General features: G+C 44.6%; 1 protein-coding gene across 1 annotated transcript in view; it reads left to right on the top strand.

Annotated features, from left to right (window-relative positions):
- Positions 1 to 3632: 3632 nt before the first annotated feature.
- TESK2 (testis associated actin remodelling kinase 2) overlaps positions 3633 to 20011 on the top strand; it is a 141143-nt gene continuing 124764 nt past the window's right edge. The window contains exon 1 of the mRNA XM_072649235.1: positions 3633 to 3923. The gene's annotated coding sequence lies outside the window, so the exon portion shown is untranslated. The remainder of the gene's footprint in view (positions 3924 to 20011) is intronic.

Below are 20011 nucleotides of genomic sequence, written 5' to 3'. Positions count from 1 at the left end.
GTTAAATCCAAAGAGGCTTAGTTGTACCAGCTAAGTGCAAATCCCCCTCACCCCGTTATTTTGCAGATGGTCAACAGGAAGCTCAGAGAAGGGAAGAGATTTGCCTAGGATCACATAGGGACTGCCACATAAGTAGTTTGCTTTATTTATTGTTTTGGGCCCAGGCCTGGGAATTTAGTAGTTTAGGGAAGGAAATCCCAGTGAGGAAACTCCCTCTATCAATTTGGATTGGCATCTGCTCTGTAATTTGTAGTCTTCAAAGGTATGCCTAGCGGGCACTCCGAGGTTAGGGGACTCACAAGGCCAATTTATGTGAGAAGGGCTTGAACCCAGGCCTGTTGGGCTTGGAGCCTGTAGAAATAGGGTTTGAATCCAGGTGTGGGTTGGTTTGTTTGACATTTTAAAAAATTCCTAATGCAGGACCCTTCTCAGTGCTGTAGGCTGGGCTGGGTTGGATGTATAGCGTCTCCTCTCTATAGTTACTTGATAGTCCCAGAAGTATGCTGGTGGATGGGACCCACAAGACTTTTCAGGGTGGTCATGAAGAGAGAACTCTGGAAGATGGTTGAAGCATGGAGAGAGGTATGGAGACTGGAAGGTGAAAGGGACTTGTGGGGAAGCAGTTGAGGGGCCCGTTCTAGCTAGAGGGAAGCAGTGGGAAAGAATGCAGTAGACTCTGACTCATTCATAGTTGGAGAGTTCTTAAAGTTTCCCCAGAGCACTTTTCTCTTGAACACTCCTGTGAGGGATGTGATACTGGCATCGCTAAGTCCATGTTACAAATGAGGATCCTAGTGTTGAGGGTTCAGGAAAGATAGAAGAATGCTAGAGTAACCCCAAGACTGAAGTTCCCTGCGTGGGTCATCTGAAGAAGAATTCGAGGACTCAAACATTCTTGGGGTCAAGGTGGTAAAGATTTATAATGCTTTTCAGCAGGCAAGAATTCTTAGGGAACCTGCAACCTTAGAAGGGTAGTTAAAGTTTATATAATATATTCGACAATAAAACATGTGCCAAGTGTGATGACTAGGTGATTCAGGGCGGGATTAGGGAGTGGTTAGTTCTTAGAGGAGCATGCATTTTTGGTATCTAGTATACAGGTATTTTACTCAGAGTTCATCGGGAAATAGGCAAGGGAGGGAGGCTACATGGAAGTGTGGTTTTAGACCTGAAACATCACTAAGTCAACTTATGGTCAGGGCTGACTAAGGAATACCAGGCTACTCTCATCAATGTCTTGCTAGACAAGATAAATGTAAGGGAGTATACGTATGTCTAAGTCTAGAATACATATGATTGGTCAGTGAGTAGTAAATGTCTTTATGACCCAGGACACAGCCAGCTCAGCCAGTACACAGCTGGTTCAAACTAATAAATTCTGTAGGTGCAGCTGGCTACTGTAGCAGGAAGGGAGATAAAGATTTTTGCTGGGGCAGGCTGTTCTTGGCCTGGAAGAAACTGCCTGAGACAGTGTTTTGAGGTTAGGGAGAAATGCAATTTTTAGAGAGAAATGTGATTTTAGAATTGGGGTCCAAGCACAGGCACCCAAGTACCCCATTACTAGGAGTGGAGTAGGAGAACTCAGAGCTCATCCTTTCATTTTACTGAAGCCCAGAAAGAAAGGTACTTGCCCAGTCACAAAGAAAGTAGCGGGTAAGGACAGGATTCAACCAATACCCTGTAACTCTGAGGTAGTACTCTGTGCCTCCAAGTGCCAGGAATGATGAACTAAGGATCTCATATGCACTATATTCTGTAGGCCATGTGGGACCCTTAAAGTCTTTGGAGGAAGGCAGGAGAGTGACATGGTAGGCTATCTGGGCTGAATGCTAGGGAGATATAATTCAAGATATGATAGTTTCTGTTGTGTGGGAAATGGCTCTTTTTTTTTTTCCGTTCAGGTCCCAAATCACCCACTGGGAATCTGATTTTCCAAGGGGTTCTTGTGCTGTTTGATGTCATGGAAAGAACCCTTCACTCAACTGCCAAAGGGATAATCAGAAAGCTCAAGTTTGAGCATGTTAACCCCCCTCTCAATAAACTCCAGTGGCTACCTATCACCTCCAGGATCACAAACTCTCTTCTCCCGCTTGCCAGGATTATTAGGTATCACTGCTCTTTAGGTACTCTGTGGTTCAGCCACACTGAACTTCTTGCTATGCTGTGAGGATGACCCTCTCTCTCTCCAGAGTCCTTTCTATTAAGAGAACAAAGCATAGACCTGGAGCTGGGGGTGGGGAAGATTACATTTGCAACGTTTTATTAGCTATAGGAAGCAAGTCAGCAAGAAGGGGTAGGACGCTAGATGCTCAACCTTAGGCAGGAGACCTAGGTTTGGACCCAGGCTTTGCCAGTAACTACTTGGGTGTAACCTGGGACAAATCCCTGGCCATCTCTGGGTCTCAGTTTCCTCATCATGAAAAGGCTGGAGGGCTGTGTGACCTTCAGACATCCTTCCAGCTCACTCCCTAGTCCCAGACCGTCTTCTTAAGAACAGTTTGGCCCCCCAATAGTTTGGGAACCATATGGATAGACTGGATAAGGGCAGAGATCTCACCTGTGATTTCACTGGCACAAGGAACTTCCAAATGAAGACAATCCCTTTGCCAATGCAGATCAACACACCTCCAAAAGTTATAGAGTGGTGGAGGGCATCAAGAAGTTAAACAACTCGCCTAGGGACGCAGACAGTATGTCACATGTGCGACCTGAACCGAGGTCTTGGTTTCCGGTTCAAAGGTTTTTAATTGTGAAATTGTTTAAAATTGATTTATTTTTAATCCAACTTAATTCCTTTGCAATCCTGCGTTTCATGTTTTTAAAAACATGATTTTCGGAAGGGGGTCAGTAGGTTTCACCAGGTTGCCCAGTGACAGGACACAAAGTGAAGAACCTCGGCGCTGGGCGATGCTGGGACCGCGGTCACCGTGGTCACTGTCCCTGGTTGGGTTGGACCAATCCTGTCCTCGGGGGCTGCACTCACCCTCACCGTAACTCAGCCGATTACCAGGCCTCTTCCAGGCCACGCCCCTTCCCCCACGTGGGTAGTCTCCCCATTAGGGAGGGGCTTTTGTATTTATCTCCCCCTCCCCCCCCATGCTCCGCACAGCTTTTGGCATAGAGTAAAGCGCTCAGGAACCGCTTTTCTACCCTCCATTCCTTCTAAGGTCCTGGAAGTCCGTCACGTACGGCTCGGGCTGGGGGCGTGCCAGGAGCCCGAGGGCTCTCCGCTTTCTCTTAATTTACTCCAGAGAACCGTAGAAAATCGTATTCCCCGCGCCGCTTCGCTAATTGGCCTTGGGAAGCATCAATCAGGAGGTTCTCCCAAGTTTATTGGTCTACTTGCGTGTTTACTCCCGCCCTTGAGAGCTCCGCGGGGCCCGGAGCGCAAAGCTCCTCAATCACTTCTCGCCCCGCCTCCCCTGTTTATGCCTCGACTTCTTGCCTATTGGTCGGGAAGTCTGTCGGAGTCGGCGTTCCCGGCTGCTCATTGGTCCTGAAGCCTTCTCGTTCGGCCCTCTGGACCACGTGGGCACACGGACCAATGCGGAGTCCCGGCTCCGAGAGAACAGCCGCGGGTTGGCTAGCCCGGGGGAGGGGAAGGAGCCGGGGGTGGCCGTGGTGGGGGCGGCGCCGAGGCCCCGCCCCCGTCCTCTCAGCCGGGTGGCCAGCGGGGAGGGCGCCTCAGTCGTTCGCGGCTGCAGAGCCCCTAGGACGCTGCCCCAGGAGGGGCAGCGGCCAGGCTCCGGCCCCGGGGAAAGGAACAGCGACGGGGACAGGGACATGGCCTCCGCCTCTCGGCCAGCAGCGCCCCCAGTGCCCGTGCCAGGGACCCGGGCCGCGGCCGCAGCGGCCGGGGGCTGAGGACTATGAGCCCTTCGCCCGAGCAGTCAGGCCTCGCTCCGGACCCTCTGCAGCCTCAGGTGAGCGGCGCGGGGTCTCCCGCCCCTCCTCCCCTCAGGCCCCGCCCCAAGCCCCGCCCACGGCCTCCCTGCCTCGGGGCTGCCCGGGGGGTGGTCCTCCTGCGATGGCCCCGCCTCCTACCAAGCCCCGCCCTCCAGTTCCTCCCCTTGGTGTGTGTGGGGTCTCTTAGCCTCTATCCTACAGCCCCCGCCCCTTCCTCTCAGAACCCCCGGGGGCGGGGCTGCCCGAGACCACGCCCCCTCCAGCATTGCCCTCCTCAGTTCTTCACGGTGGGGAGGGGGTGGTGGGGATGGTGGTCCTTTTACGCTCCCCTAGAACCTCCTTCCATCCCCTTCAGGGCCCGGCCCGGGGATTCCCCCTTGTCCCCTCCCATTCCCCCTTCCCGACACCCCCTGAATAGTTACTAAAGAGGAGAGAGCTCCCCAACCTTCGGAGAACTGCCCCTGCCCCCCCACCTCCCAGGGTCTTTCCTCTCTTTCTCACTCTTAACCCCGTCCCCCAGGACCCCCTGGGGCTCACCCAGATCTTTCCTCGTCCCACCCCCCTTCCCCTGAAGCTCCCCTCCTCTCTGACCCTCAGAACTGCGTCGCCGGGGCCGCCCCTCCCCCACTTCTTACCTTTTCTCTGCTCTTTCATCTGAGTTTCCCTTCCCCCATAACCTCACCGATGCTGCAACTTCCTTTCGTCCTCATCTCTCCTTCGTCCTCCGAAACTTCCTCCCTTTGCCACGTTATCTCCCCCGCAGACGTCTTCAGCTCATCCCAGGGTGTCCCCTTTCCATCCCCCGAGGTATCTTTGGGAGGCCCCTTGGCTCCCCTTGCACCCTGATCTCTGTTGTCTTTTAGCTCTGGGATCTCCCTTGTGTTTCCCCATTCTCAGGATGCTGCCCATTCGGAAGCATCTGCCCAAGAGTTCTTCCCCCACCCCTCCCCTCCAGAATTGCCTAGCCCAGGCATTCTCAACCTTCCATTTCTGTGATTCTGAGATCCTCTGCCCTTTCTCTGGAGACTTGTGTCTTCTGGACTGCATCTCCCTCCCATTTTAGCTTGGGGAATTCTCTCTCCCTCCCTTAGGCCTGCTTTCCTCCCAGATATTTGAGGTGGAGGTTCCCTTTTTAAACTGTGGCCCCTTAGGGGATCTTGTTTAATTGAATACTTCTAGCTGTAAAAGCCTCTGTAAAAGGCACTGTGCTGATCCTGGGGCATACCTACCTGCAAAATGGGCCAAGCCCTTGCTTTGGAGCTGATGGGGGCAGGAGAGATGATGTGCATGAAGATAACTAGTTTGGAGTGTGGTGGGGGTGAGGGCAACAGCTGACCAGGAACTTGTAAAAGCAGAAATCTCTGTCTGCTGAAGGAGAGGAGGTAGCTCCAGAACTGGGCCTCCAGGAGGGTGGCCTGACTTTGGGACAGTGGCCTTCTGGGAGGAAGAGAAGGGTAGGGAGACAGGGAAGCCCAAAGTACCTGAGTAGCTGGTTGCATAAAGAGGAAGGTGGGACAGATCCCCTCTGAGGATCGCTGGTCCCAAAGCAATGTGGGCTAATGTTAGGCCACCTGTTAGGCCACCAATATGAGCGCAGTCACTTGTGAGGCAGGGACTCAGTCAGAGTGGGCTTGTTCTTTCCTCTGACTCCTACAGTCCTTGCTGAGAAGCTGGAGTTGGCCGACGAGCTTGGACATCTCTCTTGCAGTCTTTACAAGCTAGATGCTGTGCAGTGGTGATGTCCTGTCATTTTTCTGACTTAGTCATATGTAGGTGGTGTGACCAGGGCCTCTTTGCTGCTTGCTGGGGTCCCCACTTTCTGTTAGAGAAAGGTGTTGGAACTATGGACATACCTTTAGGATCCCCAGTAAGATTTTGGGTTCAGCATCTTGTTCCTACATAGATGTGTTTGCATTGTCTAGAACTTGTTCCATAAGGATACTAAAGAATCTTCTCAGTTTTCCTCTAGGAAAGGATTTGTTTTATAGGCATTATATCCTTGTTATTTGCCAATTGGTGAATGTTGCATTGGCTTATAACCCAAGATAAGGGCCTTCATGGAGATTCTGGCATTTCCAGTGTCTAGTATAGGTAGCACTTGGGACATAGTAGGAACTTCTTAGGTGTTTGTGAAATTCAAGGAGGCTGTGGCAGGAATATTATTTTTGTCTTCCAGTCTGGACAGTGTGAGTGGCGCTGCAAGTTTTGGTGTTATCTACCTCGTGGTCCTTACTGTGTAGGTCTTTCCAGGTAATGTGGTTTCTGCCTATTATTCACAGGGTACTGTGGTTCAGCTTCCTTGCAAGAATGTCCATCCCTTAAGGTGTTTGAGAGTCCATGAGATATGGAGTAGAAAGAACTCTAGACTACTAGTTAGACCTGGGTGCCTGGTTTCCTACTGTGTGCCAGTACACCTGAGCAATTCACCTCATCTCTGAACTGCAATTCCCTGGTCTATAAAATGGGGATCAATGACCTGTGCCCTGTGGGCCAAATGCTGCTCTTGACTGAATTATATGAGATAAAAGTCCATGGAAAACCATAAACAGTTCTATAAAGTTATACAGTGTACAATAGAGCCCTGATCCTGGAGTCAGGAACTCTTTGGGAGTTTAAATCTGACCTCAGACATTTACTAGCTGGGTGACCCTGGGCAAGTCACTTTGCCCTGTTTGCCTTAGTTTCCTCATCTGTAAAATGAGCTGGAGAAGGAAATGGTAAGTCACTCCAGTATTTCTGCCAAGAAAGCCCCAAATGGGGTCACAAAGAGTTGGACATGATTGGAAAGTGACTGAACAATAACAATGAAGCTTTTCCTTCCCTCCCTTCCTTCCTAGAATGCATCCTTGTCATCGTTCTCTTCCAAAGCTAACAAAACTACTAATTCCGGGATGGCATGGGAAACCAAGACAGGTTTTTTTAAAAGAGAGACTCATGCATTTCATTGTGTGTGCTCCTATTTTAAAATGTTTGGTAACTGAGTGTACACTTTTATAAAGTAGCTGATAACATGTCCACCAATGAGGGAGAGCATGACCTCGTGGCTGATTTGTGCTCTGGACACAGAACCTTTCCAAGCTTGGAATTGTAGGAATCCTGAAATAGTTTTGAACTTGAAGTTCTTATTGATGGGCTCCATATGTTTCTAACAGAAGAACCGGCTTTAGTCTGCCTTAACTCTACATCTCTAGCTAGCATTTTGATCTTTGACTATAAAAGTGACAGCTTATTATTATTTTTTTCTAAAAGAGGAGAGAGATCTCACAGATGTGGATATTCAATACATGTTGGATGTAGATTTGCCCAGTTTTGTAGTAACTTAAGGGGAAGTTTGAGCTTTGGCAGAGTTTCTCAGAGAAAATTTATGAATCCCTATGGCTTTAATCTGATTTCCCGGGCACACAGAGAAAATAAAAAATGCACTGACCTTCAAGCTGCCTAGGGAAAAAAAAAAACAAACCAGTGGCAGAGTGAAACTGCTTTGTTAATCTTCTGGTGAACTGGAAAAATGACAAATCAGCAGAATGAGCACTTGGGAATAGATCTCTTCCTCATTTCATATTCTAGTAAACATTTCTTAGATTCCTCGCTGTCAGCATTATATACTTTTATAGTGTTTCTCCAAGGCATGTACAGTACGTTACAATGTATGATGACTCAGTTTAACACCTCAAGAGAGATATTGATTTGAGGAATTTCATGACTCATAGACTTGCAAACCCTATTTCAAAAAAAAAATTCTGGCCTTATTCACATTTGTTTTATTACTTTTGAATGTTGAGTAAACTTAACTATTTCAGTTCACATCTATCCCCTTGCTGAAGATCTCCCCCAGAAGACAGATATTTCTCACTGCTTTCTCAATGGCCTGGGCTTTGGGCATTTTGTTTCTTGGTGGCAAATAAGATTAAACAGTGTGTTTAATGAAGTGATTACTTAATTGACCCAATCAATTTCTCTTAGATTACAGTCTATGAAATTTATAGCCTAGAAGCATCATTCTTCATCTTCTCTAATTTAGAGAATTCTCCTGTCCCATGTAGAAGAGACCAATGATACAGTATCATATCAAGTCATTTTGTCCTTTTTGTGCCTTGGACAAAAAAAGAATAGCTAGTATTTATGTAGCATTTTAAGGTTTGCAGAGCACTTTACAAATACCTCGTTTTATCCTCACAACAACTTTGGGAGGAAGGTGCTGTTGTTTTCTTCATTTTACAGATTAGGCAGCTGAGGCAGACAGTTTATGAAATGACTTGACTATAGTCACCACTGCTGGTAAATGTTTGAGGGTGGATTTGAGTTTGACTCCAGGTCCAGTGCTCTACCGTCTGCTCCACCTCGCTGCCTTGAGCTTGTAGTATGCTATAAGTAAGTGGTTCAGCTTCTCTGATACTATGAGTTCATGTTACCAGATTTCCAAGTATAGAATCTTAGCATCAGATTTATTCTTTTCTTCTTTTAATTATTTCCTAGTTATCCTGCATATGCTTGATTTATATGTATGTTTGTTTTCGTGTTGTCTCCTTCCTTAGATTGTTAGCTCCTTGAGGACAGGGACTCTCTTTTAAGAACTCTTTGTATCTCCAGTGATTAGCACAGTGCCTGACACATAGTAATTACTTACTAAATGCTTGGTGGTTGGTTGGCTCTTCTTTACTTGTATCTTTTTTATATTATCACTAAGATAAATTCTTTCCTATTCATTCTCAGGCAAATCCCTGATTGACTCCGTAGTGTTTTTCCCCAATTCCCTCTTTTTTTTTTTTTTTAGTCTAGACCTACATGTGATTTAATCAAAGTAGAGAATGTTATGACTTATTATCCACGGTCACATGTCCCAAGTGTATAACCTTTATCAAATCGCTTGTCGTCTCAGGGAAAGAAGGGAGGGAGAGGATTTGAAACTGAAATGTAAAAAAATGAATGTTAAAAACTGTCTTTACATGTAACTGAAAAAAAATATTAGTTTAATATGATGTATCAGAAGCCGGACTTGAAGCCAGCTCTCTGTATGCAGGCTGACCCCCTAGTTCATTTATACTTAATTAGAAATGTATATTGAGCACCTACTGGGGGGTTTTGGACAGTTCTTTCAGGAAGGAATTTAGAGTCTCTGTAGGGAGATAAAACTTATTGATGAATTGATCTTTATGGGTACCTCATTGCTTGGGGCAGATTGCGGCTTATTCCTGCTTTCTCATTTTGTGCCCTTGTCCACATTCTCCTATAAATCCTCCATCATGACCTGCTCAAAGCATTGGAGACTTCTCAAAGGCAGGGAAGGGTGCTTTACTTTGTGTTATTGTTCACTTCTTGCCCCAACTTTGGGCACTTAGGCCTGAGAAGCGTGGGCACCTTAATTTTAAATGCATAAAATAAGACACATGGAATTTCAAAGGAAACCAAATATTGAAATATTTGAAATTTGCTAAAATCAGCCCCTCAGTTCTTTCAGAACGATTTTATCTCAGCATGATTTCTTATGCATGTTTCAGTTACTCCCCTCAATTTCATCTCAGGTAGTTGCTGTTTCTGGATTTCTGGGTTGTTTTGGCCTTGTTGTGGTAGTGGCTTTATGTTCGTACAAATTTTGTGAAATGATAATCATATGAATTCACATCTTTATTTGTGGGGCTCTCTCCTTTGTGTCTTCGTATCCCTTCTATCTAGCCCTGTATTTGGAATCTAGCAGTTATTGAATAAATGCTTAAATTCAGTTGTTGAAAGGTCAGATTGGAGCTATTGCAAAGGCATACAGATGACTCTCCTGTTGGGAGCCAATTGTTCCTCATCTATTCCTGTCTGCCATTTCCAAATCAGTGAGTACCACTTTGTTTCCAGTTTTGCTCCCACAAAACAAATCTGAATATCAATATGTGCATTGCCTTAGTTTCGTACTTGTTCTGCCCAAAGTTGCTTCTTGTTGCCATTCTGACGTGGCAGTCTGTCTCTGTCTCCTGACTTGTGCCTTTGTGTAGGCTCCCTGCCCTCTCTCCTCCTGCCTCTCCACGAGTCTGGAAGGCACATCCTCCTCAGAATCTCCAGCTTCCTTAACTTTGCTGATCTCCCCAGTTGTTAGTGCTTCTTCCTTCAGACTGTCAAGTTACATCCTTAAGCTGCATATATGTTTATCTTTCATTAGAATGCATGCTCCTTCAGGGGGGCTGGGCGACTGTTTTTTCTTGTCTTTGTGTTCCCAGAACCTGGCACCACAGGTCCTCAACAAAAGCTTATTGCATCAGCTTGGGAGCCTGATCCCTTTTCCACATGTCAGCTTTCATGGCTCGCTTGGGTCTTCTTCAGCTCAAGCATCCTTGTTTCAAGGCCAGGTAGTAAGCATTTCTTAAGTGCCTACTCTGTGCCTGTCATGCTGCTCAGGGAAAGAGTCCCTGTTCTTGAGGAGTTTATATTCTAATGGAGAAAGTAACACATAAAAGGGAACTGAAAAGGTGGGAGGGAGGAGGAAGAGAAGGAAGATCCCCTCCCAGGCCCATGGCAGCAAAGTCCAGAGAAGTGTGGGCCCTTCCTCAGAATGGGATGATGGAGAACACAGCTATTTCTAACTGGTGAGCTCAGTCATACTTCACAATTCAAGAGCAAAATGGGAGATTCCCTTATGGCTCAGAGTCAGACTTGGGTTATGGGGAACCTCCACAAGCACTGGAGAGATAAGAGGAATTCTTTTATCAACATGTTCGCTTTTGTTGAATTGGGAAATTTCATAATTAGGAAATCTCAGAGACCATCCAACTCAGAATATCACATGTGCTTTGAAGGAAGGAATTAGGAATATTTAATCTGAAGAGGAGAAAACCAAGGGAAGCTGTAGCCGCTGTCCTCAGACATGTGAAGGACAGTCACACAAAAATGGAACCTTCTTCATTTGGTGACTTCAGAGGGTAGAAGCAGGATTGCAGGGAGGAGGTCCCCAGAAAGTTCTGCCACGATCATAAGGAGGTATGTGCAGCTAGAACTGTCTGCTCAGGAAACGGGCTGCTTTAGAGGGAGTGGCAAAGGGAGGCCAAATCCAACCACCTTTTCTCCGTCCTCATTTCTTGTCCTTTCCTGTTGTTCTCTCCTTCCTTCTGTGTATTCTCTCCTGCCTGGGTTTTCATGATGATGCTCTTCTGTTCTGATGTTTTCTTCCTGACTGATCTTTTCTGGTCTCCTTTGCATGCTCATTATCCATATGCTACTCCCAGGGCTCTGTCCTAGACCCTCTTCTCTCTCTGCTCTCTTGGTGGTCTTACAGAATCAGGATTTGAGAGCTGGAAGGAACCTCAGCAGCCATTTCATTCAGCCTGTGTCTGAGGGAATCTCCACCAGAACATATCTGGCCATTCAGTCCTATCCTGGAGACGTTTAAGGAGCAGCAACCTACTCGCTCTTGAGATGGAGTGTTTCACTCTTACGCCACTCGAGTTGTTAGGAAGATTTTCCTGATATCAAGCCTAAACTTTCCTCTTAGCAGCCTCTCCTCATTGCCCCTGCTTTTGCTTTCTGAGGCCAAATAGAACAAAATGAATCCCCCCTTTCACATGATAGACCTTCAGATCAACATGCCTCCCCTTACCCTCATGTTCTTTAGGCCAAACATGCCCAATTCCTTTAATCTGGCCTTATATGTCATCTCCATGTGTGAACAGTTTATTGTTGACCTGGAGGGAAAGCTGAGTCAGTGTGCAGCTAACAACAGTGGAACAGAAAAGGAGTGGGCAGCCTTCAGAGTATACAGCATTGCGTTTGCTTGTCTGGGCCAGACACTCACAAGCATCAGGATTGGTTTGATGAAAATGATGGGGAAATTCAGAAGCTGCTAAATGAAAAATGAGAACTCCACCAGGTTGACCAGCAGGACAGTTTGTCCACCTCTCAAAAAGCAGCAGTTAACTCCATCAAAAGTAAAATGCAGACGGAACTTAGAGATGTGGGATTCTTGGCTCAGTTAAAAAGCAGATGAGATTCTGTTTTATGCTGATACCAACAATCCAAAGCACTTCTACAACACCCTGAAGACTTTTTGTAGGCCAAAGACATATGGTGAATCTCAGCTTCTTAGTGCTGATAAGGACATGATCTTGTAGAGATGGGTTGAATACTTCCATCATGTTCTCAACAGACTGTCATCAGTCAAGACTGAAAGCCATTGATCAAATAGCTCATTGAAGTCAGTCTCTTTCTATCTGAACTTCCAGCTGAAGAAGAGGTTTTAAATACCATTGAGCTCCTCTCATGTGGCAAAATGTTTGATGCCTCCATTGTCCATCTCCGTAAAGGAAAAGGAAACAGGTTGTTCTGTGACAATCACTGGGGTGGGAGAGGGGAGAGGAGGAAGGGGGAGACAGTTTCTCCCTTAGTCACTGCTGACAAGATTCTTGTCAGAGACCTCCTTAATTGGCTGATCTTCTCCTGAAATGTAATATCTACCCAAGAGCCAGTGTGGCTTTAGAAAAGACTGAGGAATGATTGATATGGGGTATATTGCTCAACAATTCCAGAAGAAATGCTAGGAGCAGAACAGAGGCTTGTATACAGTTTTTGTAGACCTGACTACAGCCTTTGATACTATCAGTTATGACGGTTTGTGGAAGATCATGGTGAAATTTGGTTGCCTGGAGAAGTTCATCAGTATTGTCCACTAGTTTCATGATGGCATGCTTGCACAGGTTCTGGATAAAGGGTGATGCTTTCACACTTTCCCAATCACCAGTGGAGTGAAACAGGGCTGTGTGCTTGCTTCTGTGCTTTTTACATGATGTTTTATGCAACGTAGACTCTTTCAAAAAGTACGAAAGACAGCATGAAGATTAGCTACTGCAGTAGTGATAAACTATTTAACTTAGAAAGGCTACAGGCTGATACTAAAGTGGAGAGAACTGGTGCACAACTTTTTGTTCACAGATGATTGTGCACTCAGTGTAGCTTCTGAGGCTGAGATGCATGAGTGTATAGATCAATTCCCTGCTGCTTGTGCGGATTTTGGCCTGATAGTGAACACCAAGAAAACAGAGGTTCTCCATTAGCTAGCACTGCACTATCCATACTTGGAACTCTTGGTTACAGCAAGTGGAGGAATTTTGAATGCTGTGAAGTTCCCTTATCTTGGCAGTATACTTTCCAGGAATGCCCACATAAATGATGAGGTTGATGCATTCATTGCTAGAGCTAGCTCAGCATTTGGAAGTCTCTGGAAGAAGGTGTGGGAGAGAAGAGGTAATAGGTTACATACTGAACTTAAGATTGGCAGAGCTGTTATGCTGACCTTGTTGTTGTGTGCCTGTGAGACCTGCACAGTCACCCAGTGCCATACCGGGACATTGAACTGCCTTAGAAAGGTTCTGAAGATGCTTTGTTGTTGTTTAGTTGTTTCCAGTCGTATCCCCCTTTTCATGACCCCATTTGGGGTTCTCTTGACAAAGATCGTGGAGTGGTTGGCCATCTCCTTCTCCAGCTCTTTTTACTGAGGCAAACAGGGTGAAGTGACTTGCCCAGGGTCACATCGCTGGGAAGTGTCTGAGGCTGGATTTGAACTCATAGAGAAGAGTCTTCCTGACTCCGGGCCTGAAACTCTATCCACCGTACTAGCTGCTGAGTTTGTTTTGCTTAGGACTAATCCGTGCCATAATCTGCCCTTCCTTTTATTCTGCTTCCTCTTTTCCTTTTATTTCCCTATTTAGTAAAATGTGGTTTTATATCTAACTGTATGTGCACGTGTGTGTGTTCTTCTGTTCTATGACCTGTTCAGATGAGCATGAAGTTCAAGTGCCAGCTGCTCCCCCCCCTCCCGTTTCCTCATTTTTTTGCATAGACTGCCACTTGTGGAACCTGATTATATGAGGTAATTTCCCCTAACCTTCCTTTCTCCCTTTGCAGTGTATTCCTCTTCTCTTTTCTTTCCATTCTTTTTTTTTTTTTAAAGATCATTAAGACATAAGAGACCCATGGCCAGGCCTTTGGACTCTCTTTATGATTCCTCATGATAATGGGGTTCAGATATCATTTCCCCATGTTAAATTGTAAGTAGTTTGTGTTTATTTAGCCCTTTATCATTGTTAGTGTTTATCTTCTTATGTTTCTTTTGACTTCTGCGTTTGCACTTTCAGGTTTCTATGTAGCTCTGGCCTTTTTATCAGAATTACTTGGAATTCTGATATTTCATTTTTCCTACTGTAGGATTATCCTTAGTTTTTCTGGGTCACTTATTCTTGCGTCTAAGTCAAAGCAAAGAAACCTTTGCTTTCTGGAATAAAACATTCTAAGCTCTGCTCCTTTATAATGGTGACTGAATCATGTATAATCCTGACTGTGGCTCTTCAGTGCTTGAATTTTTTTTTCTGGCTGCTTGTAGTATTTTTACTTTGGCTTGAAAGCTCTGGATTTTGGTTACAGTGATCCTGGCAGTTTTCATCTTAGGTTTACTTTCAGGAGGTGATTGATGAATTCTTTCAGTTTATTAAGTCTCAGGTTATACATGTGCGATCATGTTAAACATATGTCCACATTAGTCATGTTGCGAAAGAACGAAAGGGAAAAACCACAAAAAAACCCCAGAAACAACAAAAAAAGTGAAAGTCGTCTACTTCGATCTGTGTTCGGACTCCGTAATTGTTTTCATGGGTGTGGAGAGTATTTTCCATCATCTGAATTTATTTTTAAAATTGAATTTTATTTTAATTTCTGAATTTTCTCTCTCCTACATCCTCTCTTGGAAAAAAAGATAAGAAAAATAAAACCCATTATAAATACTTGTAGTCGAGCAGAACAAATTCCTGATTCTTTGGCATAATAGAATAATAGGAAGACTTGAGGTCATATCTGTCTTTATACGCTTGTTATGTGACCATGGGCAAGTCGCTTAAGCCTCTGATTCAGTTTCCTCATCTGTAAAGTGGGGACAGTAATAGTACTTACTTCTGTGGTGGTTGTGAAGATCAATGAGGTAATAAGACTTCTTGACACACAATGTTTAGGCCCCTTTTTTTGTGGGGGGAGGTCACAGTGTTCAGGTAGTCTAGTGGTTCTTGGATTTTTTCGCCTTGATCTGTTTTCCAGGTTGTTGTTTTTTTTCTATGAGCTATCCTACATTTTCTTCTATTTTTCTTTTCACTTTTTTGACTTTGTTTAAATATTTCTTGTGTCATAGAGTCATTGGCTTCTCTTTGGTCCACTCTAATTTTCAGGGAGTTTGTTGCTTGGGCAAGGTTTTGTAACTCTTGTGCCAAATTATTTCCCTTTCCAATTCTTTCTTCCATAACTCTCGTTTTCTTTTCATCGTTTTCTTCTGCCATTCATTTAATTTATAAAACCCCACCTCCTGATTCATCTCCTTTAGGAATTTTAGTTAAATGGGTGTCCTGGCTGTGTTTTGCTTTGAGGTTGTGCTTGTAAATGTTTTGAAGTCATCCTCTTCTAAGTCTGTGTCTTGAGTGTTCTGGTTAGCAGAATGGTTTTTTTATGATGGGACTCTTTTTTTTTTTTTTCTTGTTGTTGTTGTTTGACCCTTCTGCTTACATTCTGTTTTTGGACCTGATGTTAGGCTCAGTCTCTGTTTTCCCCTCTGTTTCTGGGCCGGCATTGTTGCTGCTTTCTTGGGGTATTAAGTATTATGTTATTCCAGGATCTTAGAGACAGGCTGGGTATGTGCAAGCTTTCAGTGTTCCCCAAGTGATCTGATCCAGGGTAAAAATCTGTTCCCTGCCCTCCTAGTCTGAGCTCTGCAATTTCCTGGACTCAGCCCCTCTTAACCTGATGGGAAGCTGGCAGAACTGCAGATTCCTTTTGGTCTGGGATTCTTGCAGGCTTCAGACTAGGCTAGAAGCTAGAGCTGAGACTCCTCTGCTCTCACATTACTGCTATTTGTTTCTGAACTTTCTCCTTGTTCAGTACATGTTAGTGCCTGCAACGATTTCTAATCCTTAGGCACAGGACCTTCCTTCAGTTCATCTTAGACTTTTGACTGAGACCTGGGTAGCAGGTGACAAAGCTGCCCATTGGCACCTGTTCCTGCACCCTGCCCTTGGTGCCCCAGTGGGTACCTCTCTTTCCTTGTGCCTGGCTCCTGGCCAGACTTTGTGTCCACTTTCTACCTACTTTTCTGTCTGTCCCCCTATGCTAACCTGAACTAGAAAAGCGGCTCACTGTGCCTTTTTTCTTAGATTTCCCCATTTGGATTTGGTCTGGTACATTTTTTAGATGTTTTTAGAAGAGTTTGCTGGGGAGGGGGTGGAGTTGGGGGGTGATGGGAGGCAGACTTACTATACTTCTTCCTGCTGCTCTACCATCTTGGCTTTGCCCCAATCTCTATCAACGTTCTTCTTAAACTGTGTTGCTCAGAACTGAACACAGTGTTCCAGATGAAGTATGACAAAGGCAGTCACCATGGGATTATTACCTCTCTTTCCAGGAGCTGTGCTCCTCCTAATGCAGCCCAAGAGGACTACCACATTATGCCCCTGACTCTTTTTGAGCTTACAATCCACCGGAACTCTGAGATCCTTTTCAGAATACTTGCTCTCTAACCGTCTTCCCATCTTATATTTTTGGAGTTGACTTTTTTGTACTCAAGTGTAAGACTTTACACTTATGCCTAATGAATTTCATCTTACTAGGTTCAGCCCAGGACCCAAGCCTGGTAGGAGCCATTTGGTTTCTGATTCTGTCATCCAGTATGCTAGCTCTTCCACCCAACTTTAGGTCATTTTCACATTTGATAAGCATACCATGTATGCCTTTATCCAAGTCACTGATAAATATTAAGCAAGAGAGAGCCAAATACAGATCCTTAGGTTATTCCACTGAACACTTCCTGCCACATTGACATTTGAGCTGTCAGAACCCTTTGAGTCAAGACAAGCAACAAGTTCTGAATTCATCTGACTGTATTATTATGTAATCCATCTCTTTTCATCTATCTTCCCCACAAGAATAGTCATATGAAATAGCTTATTAAAAGCTTTGCCAAAATCTAGTTGAACTATATCCACATCATTCTGCTCATCCACTAGTTGAGTTAAAATTTTGTTGATAAAACCTGCTGACTCTTTGTCATTACTATTTCCCTTTCTAGATATCTGATGACTACCTCTTTAGATTTTTCCCAGGAATCCACATGAAGGTCACTGGCCTTAGCTTATGGACTGTTCTCTTCCCAGTTTTGAACATTAGAATATCTGCCCTTCTCCCATCTTGACACTGCTCCTCTTCTGCATGGTCTCTCACACACATCCCAGATGAGGGCTCTTCCATCGTAGCTGCTCATTCGGTCATGCCCTGAGGGTGCTTGCTGCATCTGGGTAGGCAGGTTCTATCTCTTTACTTATCTTGAATATCAACTCCCTGGAAGCCATTTTTGTTTCATCCTTTCCAACATAAAGGTGGAATGTTCTTCTGCAGAGAAAACAAACGGAATGTAGGTTAAGTAGCTCTGTTTTCTCTCTGTTGTCAGGACCTGTTGTCCCATGCACCCAGGTAACTGTTAAGTGTCTCATAGGGCTCTGTCCTGGGCTCTTTTCTCTTCTCTCTTCATACTGTTTTACTTAGTGATTTCATCCAACCTTCTACAAAGAAGTCTTTCTAGATCCCCCTTAGTGCCAGGACCTTTTCTCAATTGATAATCTCCACATTTTCCTGTCTGTAACTTGTGTGTTTGTCCTTCGTTGTTGAAGAAGATCATGCTATCAGAGAAATGACATGACTTGCACTTGACTTTGTTTTGCGTGAGGGAGGGCTGTGCAGGTCACCAGCCTGGTAGTATATAGTAGCTTGGTAGCGCATAGTTGTTTGTATGTTTTCTCCTACATTAGACTGGGAGTTTCTTGAGAACAGAAACTGCCTTCTGCCTTTCTTTGTATCCGTAGCATTTAGTACAGTGCCTGACACATCGTAGGCACTTAGTAAACGGTTACTGACTAACTCTGATATTTAAAGCCCTTTGTATTCTGACTCTGGCCTATCTTTCCAGACTGATGACAGAACTCTAAGCTCCAGCCAGACTGATCTCTTTGCTGTTACTTGATCTCTGCTGCTACCCTGTACCTGATACTCCATTTAGTTAGTGGCTTCTGACCCCCCAAATCACTCTGTATTTTGAACATATCAGAATAAAAGTGTAAGTTCCTTGAAGGCAGGAACTGTTTTACTTGTATCACTTTTGTAACTCAAGTGTCTATCATAGTGAAAAATAGTCTTTAATAAATCTTTATTTTTATTTTTTGATGATATCCAGATCTTTCTGCATTGGGAGAGTAATGAGGCCAGAAGACCTAAAGATTGTTAGTTCCTTGAGGGCAGGTACTACCTTTTGCCTTTTTTTGTATCCTCAGCACTTAGCACAGTGCCTGGCACATATTAGGTGCTTAATAAATATTGATTGATATCTTTTGTTTTTACATTGCCTAGATTTCCTCTGGTATTTCTTCCCCCCTTTCCTCCTAGGAAGCCATTTCTTAATACGAATTATTTTTTCTACAAAAAGAAAAAGAGGAAGGTTAGAAAAAAAAGTCAGCAAAACCAGTTAGTACATTGAAAAAATCTGGCATTATATGCAGTACAACACACCTGTGGACCCCATACCTCTGCAGAGGAGTTGGGATAGTTGTCTTCTTTTATCTCTTCTTTGGGACCATGCTTATTCTTCCTGATTTCACAGTCAGCTAGAAGAGTTCTGGGATCTAAGCCAGGGGTAGGGAACCTTTGACCTCAAGGCCACATGTGACCTCCTAGGTCCTTGGATGCGGCCTTTTGACTTGAGTCCAAATTTTACAGAGCAAGTCCTTTTATTAAGGGAATTTGTTCTGTGAAGTTTGGATTCAGTCAAAGGGCTGCACTTGAGGACCTAGAGGGCAACACATGACCTAGAAGGTACATGTGGCCTTGAGGCCATGGGTTTCCCACCCCTGATCTAAGCTTTTATGATTCCTCTCTAGCCCTTGGATCAGGGCATTGGAGGCTGTGTGAGCTCAGAAATAGGAAACTTGTTTCAAGGAGCCCAACCCAGTTTTAAAAATCAGATTTTGATATATCTGGAGCTAAGACATACTATTGTGTATATGTGGAGAAAATTTCAGAGGGAATGACAGCTTTTCTGGCTTGAATGAAAAGTGAAGCTTATCCTTTGACAGTAATGGCAAACTCAACAGTACAGCAGTATTACTTCTGTTTTTAATTAGGCAATCATCCTGAAATGTATCTGATGGACACATTGGCTGCTTTGAGTCCTAGAAACAATTCTTGCTGAGCAAACCTAACTACGATGTTAACCCATGTGATTGGTCTGGGCAACCCAAAACTCTTTTGTCAGCATCCATACAGGAATCCTGAAGGAAGTGTTCCAGGCTGTAGGACACCAGACATAGGCAGATGAACAAATGCTGGTTGGCTTTTGGATGAGTTCACTTCCTTACCTCTAAACACGTGGAAACTGCTGTAGAAACAGGAGAAGAAGGTGACCGTGTGAAGACACTATGTTCTGGTTTTTACTCCTGGCTCAGAGTTTAAAGACTATCTGGCTTTTGGAGAGTTTTTGCTCTCTTTCTGAGCCCTTTTCAGGGAATCTTGGTGAGTGTCCTTGATTGGAGATCATGAAGATTGCAGCGTCTTGCCAGTTTGGGGTACCTTCCTTCTGCCCAGTGTATTTTAGCTCTCTGGGCTTGACATAGCTACCCCTGGTAACGTGTGTGATTTGTTTGTCAGAGAAAATTGAAAGGGACAACGGATTTTTGAATGGTATTGAACAATGTTAAAGAACAGTTGGCATATCTTTTGTGTTGAAGCTTTTAGCACATCTTTCGCATTAATGCCTGGGGTTCATGTCTGCCAGAGGTGAATGAGGGAAGGCTGCCAGTTTTTAGGCTAAGTGGAAATTTGTTGCTTTTTCAGAGTTGGTTTCCTGGCTTCAGGGGAATGAATGGTGCAGACATTGGAGAGTAGTCCTTAGTTAGTTAGTGAAATAGGTGACAAATATTCACATTTTGTTTGGAAAATATTTTTCTAATGGAAAAACGAGAGCTTAGGGCAGTAAACCTGGGACACAGGGTAGGGGGCTGTTTTTCTGGAGCTATTTTAAATTGAGAGCTTGTCAACACTGGAAGGCCTAAAAAGTGAA

This window comes from Notamacropus eugenii, chromosome 2, assembly GCF_028372415.1.
Source record: "Notamacropus eugenii isolate mMacEug1 chromosome 2, mMacEug1.pri_v2, whole genome shotgun sequence".
NCBI classification, from domain to species: Eukaryota; Metazoa; Chordata; class Mammalia; order Diprotodontia; family Macropodidae; genus Notamacropus; species Notamacropus eugenii.
This window is presented reverse-complemented; position numbering and strand designations above follow the sequence as displayed.